Source organism: Papaver somniferum, chromosome 1, assembly GCF_003573695.1.
Source record: "Papaver somniferum cultivar HN1 chromosome 1, ASM357369v1, whole genome shotgun sequence".
NCBI lineage: Eukaryota > Viridiplantae > Streptophyta > Magnoliopsida > Ranunculales > Papaveraceae > Papaver > Papaver somniferum.
The window spans coordinates 238,775,632-238,787,947 of NC_039358.1; the positions used below are offsets into that span (position 1 = coordinate 238,775,632).

The following is a 12,316-nucleotide window of genomic DNA, read 5'->3' on the forward strand; positions in this document are numbered from 1 at the left end:
AATTCAGCAATTTTTGCTTAAAATTACTTAACTTGGATGATTTGTATTAAATATGCTTTCTAATGGGTATAACTCGGAGGAGATTTCGTTAGAAATACTAGCGGAACAGGAATATTTAGAAAGACCATGGGCAAAACTAATTTTCTTTTGGGAGAAGTTAGAGTGTATATGGCATTCGATATGAAGAGTGACATTACACTATGGCATAGGTAGTGTAATTAGGCATTTTGCTTTACCGAATCGATAATGGCACAACAGAGCATGTTAAAATTGTACTACAAGATTTATTTTCTGAGGATATAGTTGAGAAATTAGCAAAAATGTGATTTAATTAAGAAACAAGTTGAAGGTGCCATGTTAATCAGAAACATCAACAGAAAGCGTCAACTTACTAGAGAGATAATGCAGGTTTCAACCATTGAGTTGTAGTAGGTAGACCGCGTAAGACATGCCATCTACTTCTACATAATGAATGAAACGAAGCTGAAGACCAGTCAATGACTAGTTTTTTAGTTGGAATTAGGATGGTTGACTAACAAATTTAATACATACTCAAATATATAGCCATCTACTTGAACTATCAAATGTTGCATTTTTGAAAATTAGCAACAAATCTACTTTTTCAGAGATGCAACATTTAACAGTTGAACAAATCTCATTTTTTATGGCTTGGGAGTTAAAGTCACACAATCGTAATTTGACAAAATCAGACTGCTGTGTTTTAGGGCTGTGAAAGGGAAAGTTAAGAGAAAATGATAATAGTGATGATGATGATAGTGTGTTAGTCTGGTGTTTCAGTTCTGATTGAGATATGTAGGGGAGGAGTCAAAAAAAAAAAAGTTTAACATTTTAACAAAAAATAAAATGCCTGATAACTTAATTCAACAAGTAACTAAGAAAACTATAGATTGGTCCGGTGTCGCTTTCAGATGAATAAATAATGTACCAGCAGAACATTATTTGGGTTGAAATTAAAGACCAAACAATAAAAAAACAACCGTGTGAAGTAATCATGGAGGGGATGAATGAATAATTTGCACCAACTTGAATTATTCAATAATCCATTTTTGTAAATCTCACGGTTTAGACTTAATTAGATGGTGGGTGAACTATCCATAAAAGTCCGTTAAAGTAAAAAACTAAATAGGTTTACCCTTTCTCCTATCTAATGTTGATTGTTCAATATTCTTCTTGTTCTTCTTTCTTTTGATTGAAATTATATTACAACAATGGCTGGAAAAGCAATAGGAATAGATTTGGGAACAACATATTCGTGTGTTGCGGTATGGGTACCACAAGAAAATCGTGTTGAGATCATTACTAATGACCAAGGAAATCGCACTACTCCTTCTTACGTTGCTTTTAATGAGACTGAACGTATGATAGGAGATGCTGCTAAACTTCAAGTTGCTGCCAATCCTAGCAACTCCATTTTCGGTAAGATATTTACGTCTCTTATCCAATTTTCATTTTCAATAAGTTTTTTGCTTTTTCATTATGCTTGTAGAGAATTGATTCGTTTGACCTTGAGGGGTAATTAAGTAGAGTGGGTTAATCGGATTATTTTCTGGCCTCACGATATGGTTATAGAACACAATTGAGTTTTGAGTATGTTTCTAGTTTTTTATTTCAAAGGGCATATCAAGTATGGAGGATTCCAGATCTTCAAGTCTAGAATGTTTAGCCATAAATCTGAAATGATTGTTTCTTTTAGTTATTTCAAGTTTACACGATCTAATTGTGTTAGGATTTTATGATATTGTGTTATGATATCTCTGGGATCTGAATTGTTATCTGCTATCTTAATTGCTAGCTAGATAATATTAGTTGTTTCATGAGAATAATAGTTTCACGAGTTAAGTCGCTCTTGTAGCATCTCCGTGTCGTTTTATCAGTTTGTTTTACGTTTTGTAGATGCGAAACGTCTGATAGGTAGAAAAATCGATGATAGCTTTGTTCAGAGTGATATGTTACTATGGCCCTTCAAAGTCGTTGCCAACCTAGACAAGAAACCCATGATACAAGTCCGTTACAAGGGAAAGGATATACGGTTTTCAGCCGAGGAAATCTCAGCCATGGTTCTCACTAAGATGCGAGAAACTGCTGAAGCTTACGTCGGTTCAATCGTTAAGAATTCTGTTATTACCGTTCCTGCTTACTTTAATGATTCTCAGCGTCAAGCTACCAAGGATGCTGGAAAAATTGCTGGCCTTGATGTACTGCGAGTTGTGAATGAACCAACAGCGGCTGGAATTGCTTATGGTCTTAATAAGCAAGAGACAGGCGTTGGTGCGAAGAATGTTCTAATCTTCGATCTTGGTGGTGGTACTTTTGATGTTTCAATACTTACTATGGAAGGAGGTATCCTTGAAACCAAGGCTACGTCTGGAGATACACATCTTGGAGGTGAGGATTTTGATGCCAGGTTGTTACATCACTTTATTCAAGAGTTCAATACAAAGCACAAGCTGGATGTTAGTGGTAACCCAAAGGCTCTAAGGAGGCTGAGAACATCATGTGAGAGAGCAAAGAGGACACTCTCGTCAGTTGTTCGGACAACCATTGAAATTGATGCTCTTTATGAAGGGGTCGATTTTAACACATCCATTACTCGTGCTAAATTCGAAAACATGAACATGGATTTATTTATGAAATGTATGGGAACTGTTGAGAAGTGTTTGATGGATGCACAAATGGATAGTAGTGCCATTGATGAAGTCGTCCTCGTTGGTGGGTCCTCTAGAATTCCAAAGGTTCAGTCTCTATTGCAGGATTTATTTAACGGGAAAGAACTTTGCAAGAGCATCAACCCTGATGAGGCTGTGGCTTATGGTGCTGCAGTGCTAGCTGCTCAGTTGAGCGGTGATGGTAATGAGAAGGTGCAAGACTTGGTGTTGTTAGATGTGACCCCTCTTTCTCTTGGTATCGAGACAACTGGAGGTGTTATGGATATATTGATCCCAAGGAACACCACCATTCCTACCAAGACGGAACATGTCTACAGTACCTATGTGGACAATCAAGATAGTGTGTTGATTAAGGTGTATGAGGGTGAGAGAAGGAGAACTAGTGACAACAACTTATTGGGTCAGTTCGAGTTAGAAGGAATTGCTCGAGCACCTCGTCGTGTCCCTAAGCTCACTGTATGTTTTGATATGGATGAAAATGGTATATTAAATGTTTTTGCTGAGGACAACACGACAGGGAACAAAAAGATGCTCAAAATTACAAATAACAAAGGGAGATTGTCAGAGGCTGATATTAGCAGGTTGGTTGAAGAGGCTGAGAAATACAAGGCAGAAGATGAACAACACATGAAGAAAGTGGAGTCAAGGAACTCCTTTGAGAATTATGCATACAGCATGAGGGACACGATCGATACTATTAAAAGGAACCTGTCATCGGATGATATGAAGAAGATGAATGATGCCGTCGACAAAGCCATTGTGTGGTTGGACAGCAATCAACTAGCTGATGTAAAGGATGTTTACAACCAGATGAGGGAGTTGGAGACTGTGTGCGTTCCTATCATCAATAAACCGAACCGGCAGGGTGGTGTGGTTGCTTTATATGGATCTAGCAGCCGTCAACCCAGAATGGAGGAAGTCGACGATTAAACTGAGATATCTGTCCTCCGGTTTATGGTTCGTTAAGATTGTTGTGTTTGCAGTCTTGAAGTCTTGTATTCTTTTATTCAGATCATGTCTTATATTTCGACTTACATGGACGGTTATTGAGTAAATTTCCATATTATGTGCTGTTAAGTTATATTTTTGCCTCTAAACCTCCATTGTGGGTGAAAATGGAAAGTTGCGATGCAAGATATTTTGGGCCTGCTTACGGGTTTTCAATGTGTTACTGCAAATCAAGAAAATTAGAAATTGTATAGTACAGAAATTGTATCAAAATTGAAAATAATAATAATGATAATATGATAATTTACCTACGTGGAAGTCGATTTTATTTCGAGATTATTGAATAAATATTGAAAATAATAATAATAGTAGTAATATATTAATTTACCCACAAAACCAAGGAAGACGATTTTATTTCGAGATTAAAATTTTGATTATTGAATCCAAATTGAAAAAAATAATAACAGTAGTAATATAATAATTTCACCCACAAAAAAGAGGAAGTCGATTTTATTCGAGATTAATATTTGCAAACAAATTTAGAAATCTAATATGTTTAACATATGGAGTTGAAGCATAAATTGAATTTTTTAGGTTTAACATATGGAGTTGAAGCCAAATCATCATCGCAAGGAAATACACAATACAAAGTATTTTCCACGAACCCATGCCTTATTTTCTTGCATTTGATTGTTATATTAGGTTTAAATCTAAACAACTAGGATTTTACGACAGTGTTTGTGGGTGAAAACCATTTCTGCTGATTTTGGTAATTTCGGGTGTGTGGATGATAAACGAATCTAAACCATAAAAAATGCACTACACGGGAGTACTTTTGATTCGAGAGATCAATCTGTACAATCCTTGCCTAAACCAAGAAATGGTCGTTCCAGGCTTGCTTCGGTCACAAGGTGATGGAGAAGGGTTGGTCTTAGGGAGGGAAACGAATAGAGTGTTGGGACCAGAATCGTTGATTCTGAAGGTGTGGTTGTTTATGACTTTTATCTGAAAGTAGAACTGGCTAGCAGAATGGAAAGCTATCAGGTGATTTCTAGATACTGTATTGTTGCCGATAAAAAACTTGTTGTTGAGTGAAAATAGGTGAAGCCTATTTATACAAGTCATATTGAAACGTACCCTGGTCTCATAGGAAGTGGAAACGATTGAGTGGTGGAAGAATAGATTAACGTGTAACCGTCAGACGTTATGTTTCCATGATTAGGGAAGTGAATTCGTGTAACCGTCAGTCATTACGCTTCCATGATGAAACAAATAAATTGTTTACACCGTTACTTTTCACCACCACTAATTGTCCTACTTTATGACACTTTCTTGTAACGGGCGCATTGCACGCCGCACGATGTAAACCGCCAGACAAATACCCTGATGAGTATCCCCCAGTTTGCGACATGTTTGATGTCTCGAATGTTTTCGTGGAAAATGTGTAGCAGGTTGTTATGTGTGGAAAGTCAAAGTCAAGAGACTTTGCCATAGGAAAATAGCATGTCATGCTGTTAGACTTGCCTTGGTCGTCCGCCTAAAACTTTCCACAAGTCCGTCAGGGTGGCGAACTTGAATGGTTGAGATTACATCTCATGAGGAAGGGTAGTCGTTGATTATGGCCACATCTTTGTTGTGTAACAAATTGGCGCCATAAGCATAGTGGCGCCTGGAGTAGCGGGTTGCCTAGGACTTGCCGCAAGTCCGTCATTTCAATGGTGAACTTGGATGGCTGAGATTGCATCTCATGAGGAAGAGTGGCCATTGATTATGGCCGCATATTGTTGTATAGCGAAGTGGTGCCATTGGCATAGTAGTGACTGGTGGAGCCATGGCATAGCGGCATATTAGCAGTCGTGGCATAGCGGCATGCCAGTGGCGTGGCATAGCGGCATATTAGTAGTCGCAGCAAAGCGGCATGCCAGTGGCGTTATGGCATGGCCACACCTGTGACATTGTAGCATGGCCAAAGCTAAGGTTTGGCTCCGTGGCCAAAATTAGGGCTTGGCGGCGTGGCCAAGGCTAGGATTTGGCGTCGTGGTAAGAATTAGGGCTTGGCGATGTGGCCAAGGCTAGGATTTGGCGTCGTGGTAAGAATTAGGGCTTGGCGGCGTGGCCAAGGCTAGGATTTGGCACCTTGGTAAGAATTAGGATTTGGCGGCGTGGCCAAGGCTAGGATTTGGCGTCGTGGTAAGAATTAGGACTTGACGGCGTCGCCATGGCTAGGATTTGGCGTCGTGGTAAGAATTAGGGCTTGGCGGCATGGCCAAGGCTAGGATTTGGCGTCGTGGTAAGAATTAGGGCTTGGCCGCGTGTCCAAGGATAAAGTGGCATGCTATCGCGGCAAAGTGGCATGTTGGCATGCCGATAAATATGTTGTTGTGGTAAGGCGCATTTGGCTTGTCGAATAGTATGGTGGAGCGACAGGGTGTGTTTGGCCTTTAATGTATGGTGGCAAGTTTGGAGCGACATGATTGGCCGAAGAAAGGGGCCGACCAAACGTAAGGCGCGGATACACTTCTGGTGAAAGTGTAGCGGCTTTAAAGCGACCAGATTGGTCGATTAAAAGAGGTTCAGCAAAGCATGGGCATGTCTACACTTCTGGTGAGAGTGTGGAGGCTTTAGAGCGACCTGATTGGTCGATGGGAAGTGGGGCCGGCAAGTATGGGCCCAGCCACAACTTATGTGCGCGTGGCTAATTTGAGACGACACGATTGGTCGAGAGAAATAGGGCCGGTTTAGGAAGGGGCGTGGCCAATGGCAAGTGGCGCCAGTTGGCCTAAGGCATGGCCACGCCTCCTTCTGCTGTTGTGGCTCCCTGTTTTCTGATTCTGGGAAAGGTTTTGCACTTGCTAATCCATGGTGGATTGATTACCTAGTTCGCCTAGGCTTAATTTCGACAAGCAAGGTATGATATACTGCGCGAGGCAAAAAACCCTAAAGTTCACGTGCAAGATCTCTGTTGATCGATACTCTTACTGTTTGTCTTATTCGCCAGGATTTTGAGAACTGTCCCTATCTGTCGCGTTGTTGCTTCGTACTTCTTTCGGTAAATATCGCGTCGTATTTATCTTGTGAATGCTTTTCGTGCTTCTCCCTCATTATTTTGTAATTACTCTTCGCCTTATTTCTTGGTAAGTGTTGTCTCTTCGTGCTTAAGGTTGTTTTGGTTAGGGAGATGTTGTAGATTTTCCTTGTGCGATATTTCGCCTATACTCTCTTCTTTTCTTTTAAGGCCGTGTCAGTTCGAAAACCTTTCATTTTTCTTTATTTTTTCTTGTGTTAATAGAATTTCTTTATGAACTTGAAAAAGAAAAAGAAAATGTACTTTGGTATTCCATTTAGATTCATAAGGGATATTTTTATAAGTATTTTCTGTTAATTCGAATTGAATTATTCTGATTGTTTTGGTTACTTTGTTAGTCATTCTTATTAGACGAATCCAGCATGGCAACCACTTGCAAGTATAATAAAAATATAATTACCAAGAGGATAATTTCACAAGTCTAATAACCACCTCTTGGCTTTTCCTTGAGACATATATAGGTCTCCACCGGAAGAAACTTTCATAGAATCATGCAAAATATCAATTTGCAGACTTTTCCTATCAACACTCCTTCCGGCCTGATAAAGTTTTTTTTTTTTTGTATCGAAAAGGAGAATATATTGAAAGAGTAAAGGATATACAAAGAATTCTACCAAAGGTAGCAGTAAAAAAGGAAAAACAAGATACAAAAACAAGCAAAGAATTACATAAAAATAGCCTGTCAATTAGCTATAACCGTATGGGAGAAGTTCAGGTGAACTATGAGGCCTGATGCCGCTGCCCAAGAAAGGATTGAATACTTGGCTTCAGAGATAAGGTCATCGTCAGTTTTGAAGAGATGATTAACATCAAGTCTTCTACAATTCCTTTCTTAACATTAACAATTGCCGCCGGTATCAAATCCCAGATGAAGTTGCCTGAAGAAGAAAAGTGATTTGTTTTCCATGTTTCCTAAAACAATCATTTTTTCAGGTAATATGTTGTGATGTACACTCTGTTCAGTCAATATTGCTGTATTTTCTAGCTCCTTGTCCTTGTCGAGACAGACTCATACTTTTCTGTCAACAACATGGTTGAGAAGAGTAACATTAGACAACATCATTTTGCCACTTTTACTTTTAGGCAATTCCACAAATTCACTGAGGACTTAGTTTAATTGGCATATACTCCCTCCGTTCCTTTTTAATAGGCTGGTTTCTATAAATAAATGTTTCAAAAAAATAGGTCGGTTTCCTAATTGGGAAAGTCAAATGTTACTTTAATTTTTGGGACCACTTTTCTTCACTTCTTTTATTGACAAGTGTCATGAGGACCACTTTTAATGATTAGTTCTCTTAACTTCCTTAAATTTCTCTAAAAACAAAACCAGCCTATTAAAAAAGAACGGAGAGAGTAATATGTTGCGATCAGAGTTAATGCGAAAATAAAAGTTTTGACTCGTGCTTATTATCATTTGAAATCAAGATTCTATGATATCAACTTGCTAGGTAAAGACCAAGCAATGAATAATATTTAGTTGCATTCAAGATCATATTTCAAGTAATTTCATGACACTAGAGTATTGACATCCGGAAGAACTGTTCAGAATAAAATCATATGGGAAATTTACAATCTGCAAGGAGTTTGACAAGACAACTCATGGACAGTGACTTTGGGTCGACCGGAGACAAATAAGTGCAGATATATTCAACCGTCCATCTCACCAAGAATTGTGGCTCCGCCACTCAGATACTCATGATTTGTATGGTAGGAATGTGGAGTGCCATTGCATTCACATAAACTAATATATGTGCCAGTAGGATTTTGTTTGATTTAAAATCCAAAGACCAGGCAATTAATGGACCAATTTGACAAGTGATCGTGCTGGGATGAATGAATTAATGGCTTAGTAATTTAAATCAACTTGGATTATTATTCTCTTATCCATTTCTGTAAGATTCCAGAGTTATTTTTGGTGCTGGATCAACCATGACCAGTTGACCATCCATATTATAACGTCCGTTGAAAGGTGGAAATTTATCAGCTCAATCCTTCTCCAATCTTTTTCAAATTTCTCTTCTCTCGATCATAAAAAAAGAAGAAGACAAAGTTCGATTCTTTCTGAGTGTGTTTTGAGTGCTTGATTGAACTGCTATTCACATAATGGTTGGAATAGCGATAGGGATAGATTTGGGAACAACATATTCATGTGTTGCTGTATGGCAAAATAACCGTGTTGAGATTATTACTAATGACCAAGGAAATAGAACTACACCCTCTTATGTTGCTTTTAATGATGTTGAACGCATGATTGGTGAAGGTGCTAAGAATCAAGTCGCCATGAATCCTACCAACAGCATTTTCGGTAAGCTTTAATTTGAACATCTTCACATAAGTTTGGTATCGGAGTTTCATCAACATATATGTTGGTTATCGAACAATTTTTCTCAATGGAGGATTACATTTTAGTATAGCACGCATGTTTTTGGTATAGTATTTTAATTTTGCATCATATATTTACGACTAATTTAACGACAGTGGATTTGATAATGTTATGATAATTTCTGAACCGGTTTTTTCTGTTTTATATATAGATGCAAAACGTTTACTAGGCAGGAAATTCAGCGATAGCTTTGTTCAGAGCGATATGAAGCTATGGCCCTTCAAAGTCATTTCTGGCCTAAATGAAAAACCCATGATTCAAGTCAATTACAAAGGCAGGAAGAATATACAGTTTTCGGCTGAAGAAATATCATCCATGGTTCTCACTAAGATGAGAGAAATTGCCGAAGCATATCTTGGTTCGGTTGTTAAGGATGCTGTTGTTACAGTCCCTGCTTACTTCAATGATTCCCAGCGTCAAGCTACTAAGGATGCTGCTAAAATCGCTGGTCTAAATGTACTGAAAATTCTTAATGAACCAACGGCCGCTGGCTTTGCTTACGGTCTAGATAAAAAGGCGACCCGTATTGGTGCAAACAATGTTCTAATCTTTGATCTTGGTGGTGGTACTTTTGATGTTTCTATACTCACCATTACGGGAGGCAAGTTCGAAGTCAAGGCTACAACTGGAGACACCCATCTCGGAGGAGAGGATTTTGAAAACAGGATGGTGGATTACTTTATAAAAGAGTTCAAGAAGAAGCACAAAAAGGACATCAGTGGAGATGCAAGGGCCGTTAGGAGGTTAAAAACAGCTTGTGAGAAAGCAAAGAGGGCCCTCTCATCGAATGTACGGTCAACCATTGAACTTGAAGCACTGTATAAAGGAATAGATTTTTATACTCCCATTACTCGTGCTAAATTTGAAGAGTTGAACTTGGATTTGTTCATGAAATGCATGGAACCTGTTGAGAAGTGTTTGTGGGATGCAAAGATGGATAAGAGCCACATTCACGAAATTGTCCTCATCGGTGGGTCTACTAGAATACCAAAGGTTCAGTCTCTATTGCAGGATTTCTTTAATGGGAAGAAACTCAACAAGAGCATCAACCCTGATGAGGCTGTGGCTTATGGTGCTGCGGTGCAAGCTGCTATTTTGAGTGGTGAGGATGATGAGGAGGTGCAGGACTTGGTTTTGTTGGATGTAACCCCTCTTTCTCTTGGTGTGGAGGTTGGTGATGGAATTATGAGTACATTGATCCCCAGGAACACGGTCATCCCCGTCAAGAAGGAAAAGATCTATACTACGACCGCGGACAATCAAACTTTTGTGGTATTTCCGGTGTATGAGGGTGAGAGAGATAGAACCCGTGACAATAACTTGCTGGGTGAATTTGAGTTAGGAGGAATTCCTCCCGCACCTCGTGGTGTTCCTAGGATCGTAGTATGCTTTGATTTGGACGCAAATGGTATACTGAATGTGTCTGCGCAGGATAAGACTACTGGGAACAAAAATAGGATCACTGTTGTAAATAACAAAGGAAGATTGTCGAGTACTGAAATTGAGAAGATGGTCCGAGACGCAGAGAAATACAGGTCAGAAGATGAAGCATTACGCATACAACGTGAAGAAGAGGATGAATGAAAACAGAGTGAAGCTAGCGTAGTATGATAAGAAGAAAATCGTTGATGCAGTCCCCAATGCCATTCAGTTGTTGGATAGTGAAGATCAAGTTGGCATTGACGATGCTAATAGCAAGATGAAGGAATTAGCACCAGGGTGGTGCTGGGTCCTTCGACAGAAGCTAGCAGTGCTGGATCTCTGAAATTGAGGGAGTCGACTAATACATATGTGAATTTTCTTTTGGTGTGCATTTTCTTTTGAGCTTTCAATTTGCCGTGTACAAATGTTAGTTTTTTCTATCAACTCCATTTATCACATTTATTTGTGGGTGCCTTCAGGGCATCTAATAATTTTGTAATACTCAAATATCAAATATCGTAGATCCTACTATCCGTTTGCAAGTATATGCCTCTTATTATCAAAGAATTACTTTACATTGTTCTCCATGATATATTGATATGTTATGTTTGTAGGATATTTTTCAAATGCTTTAGAAAATATAATTGTTTTGCAAACATAAAGAAAATGCTGTTGTAATGGTGAAACTCAATCGTTGGTTTGATTATTCACCAGTGCCTAAACCTCCTGTCGGGGAGAATCACCTCTCAATAAGGACTTCAGCAGATGGTTACAAGCTATGTAATATCTAACCTGATTAATTGTTCATTTGATATTTGTATCTTCTTTTTTTTAAGCAAGAAAATTAACTAAACATACATACAAACTACATTCAAAATGAAATGATGACCATTTTTATTTACCTTACTACTTCAATATTATCCAATTGTGTTGCTGTGGAAATATGGAGAAAGTAAAGAGGCAAAGAGGGTTTTCTATTACATGGAACAATATCCTTTACATACATGTAGAAGGGAAATCCTAGATATCTAGTTGGGCCGCACATCTATTGGCCGTGGGCCCTATAACACTCCTCCTTGTGCGGTCCAATAGAACTTCATATGCAGTGCTTCACATTTAGTGCTTCGAATGTAGTTCTTCAAATTTCGTCCTCTCCTTGATGACTTGTGTCGTAATCAACTGCCTCATTAAAACTTTGACAAGGAAAAACCCATTGGGACAAAACCTTGGTACAATTCCTCACATGTAGTACTTCACATGTTGTATTTGGTACTTTACATGTAGTTCATCACATGGAATACAGTCTTCAAGGACCGCCAAGTCTAAGTTAATTGCCTCCTTAAAAATTCGACAGGAAAAACCCATAGGGAGAAAACCTAAACTAAATAAAAAGAATACAATATTAAGAAAACTTAGAACATACTTGGATGTGTATATGTTGCCTCATTAAAACCTTGACAAGGAAAACCCAGCGGGACAAAATCTTGATGAAGGGAAAAGAATACAACGTGAGTCGTGACAGATGCAAATAAAGGTGATCCATTGCAGATGATCACTTTCCTCCATTGAAGTTGACTAGTTATGTAACTACTGGAAATCCAATAGTACACCCAAAAGGACAGTAACCAAGATCTAAGACATGTTTAATTATATGAACCCCAAAAATCTTTATTGATGAATCATACAAAGAAATCAAAGTACAAGTTCTTAAACACAAGAAAACCCTAATCTCTTATAAGCAAAGCTCTCCCACTCAACTAAAATCGGATCTTCAAATCTTTCCCAAGGACC

General features: G+C 38.6%; 1 pseudogene; it reads left to right on the plus strand.

Moving 5' to 3' along the window:
• Positions 1-1,130: 1,130 nt before the first annotated feature.
• On the plus strand, positions 1,131-10,935 carry LOC113320963 (annotated as a pseudogene).
• Positions 10,936-12,316: the final 1,381 nt, after the last annotated feature.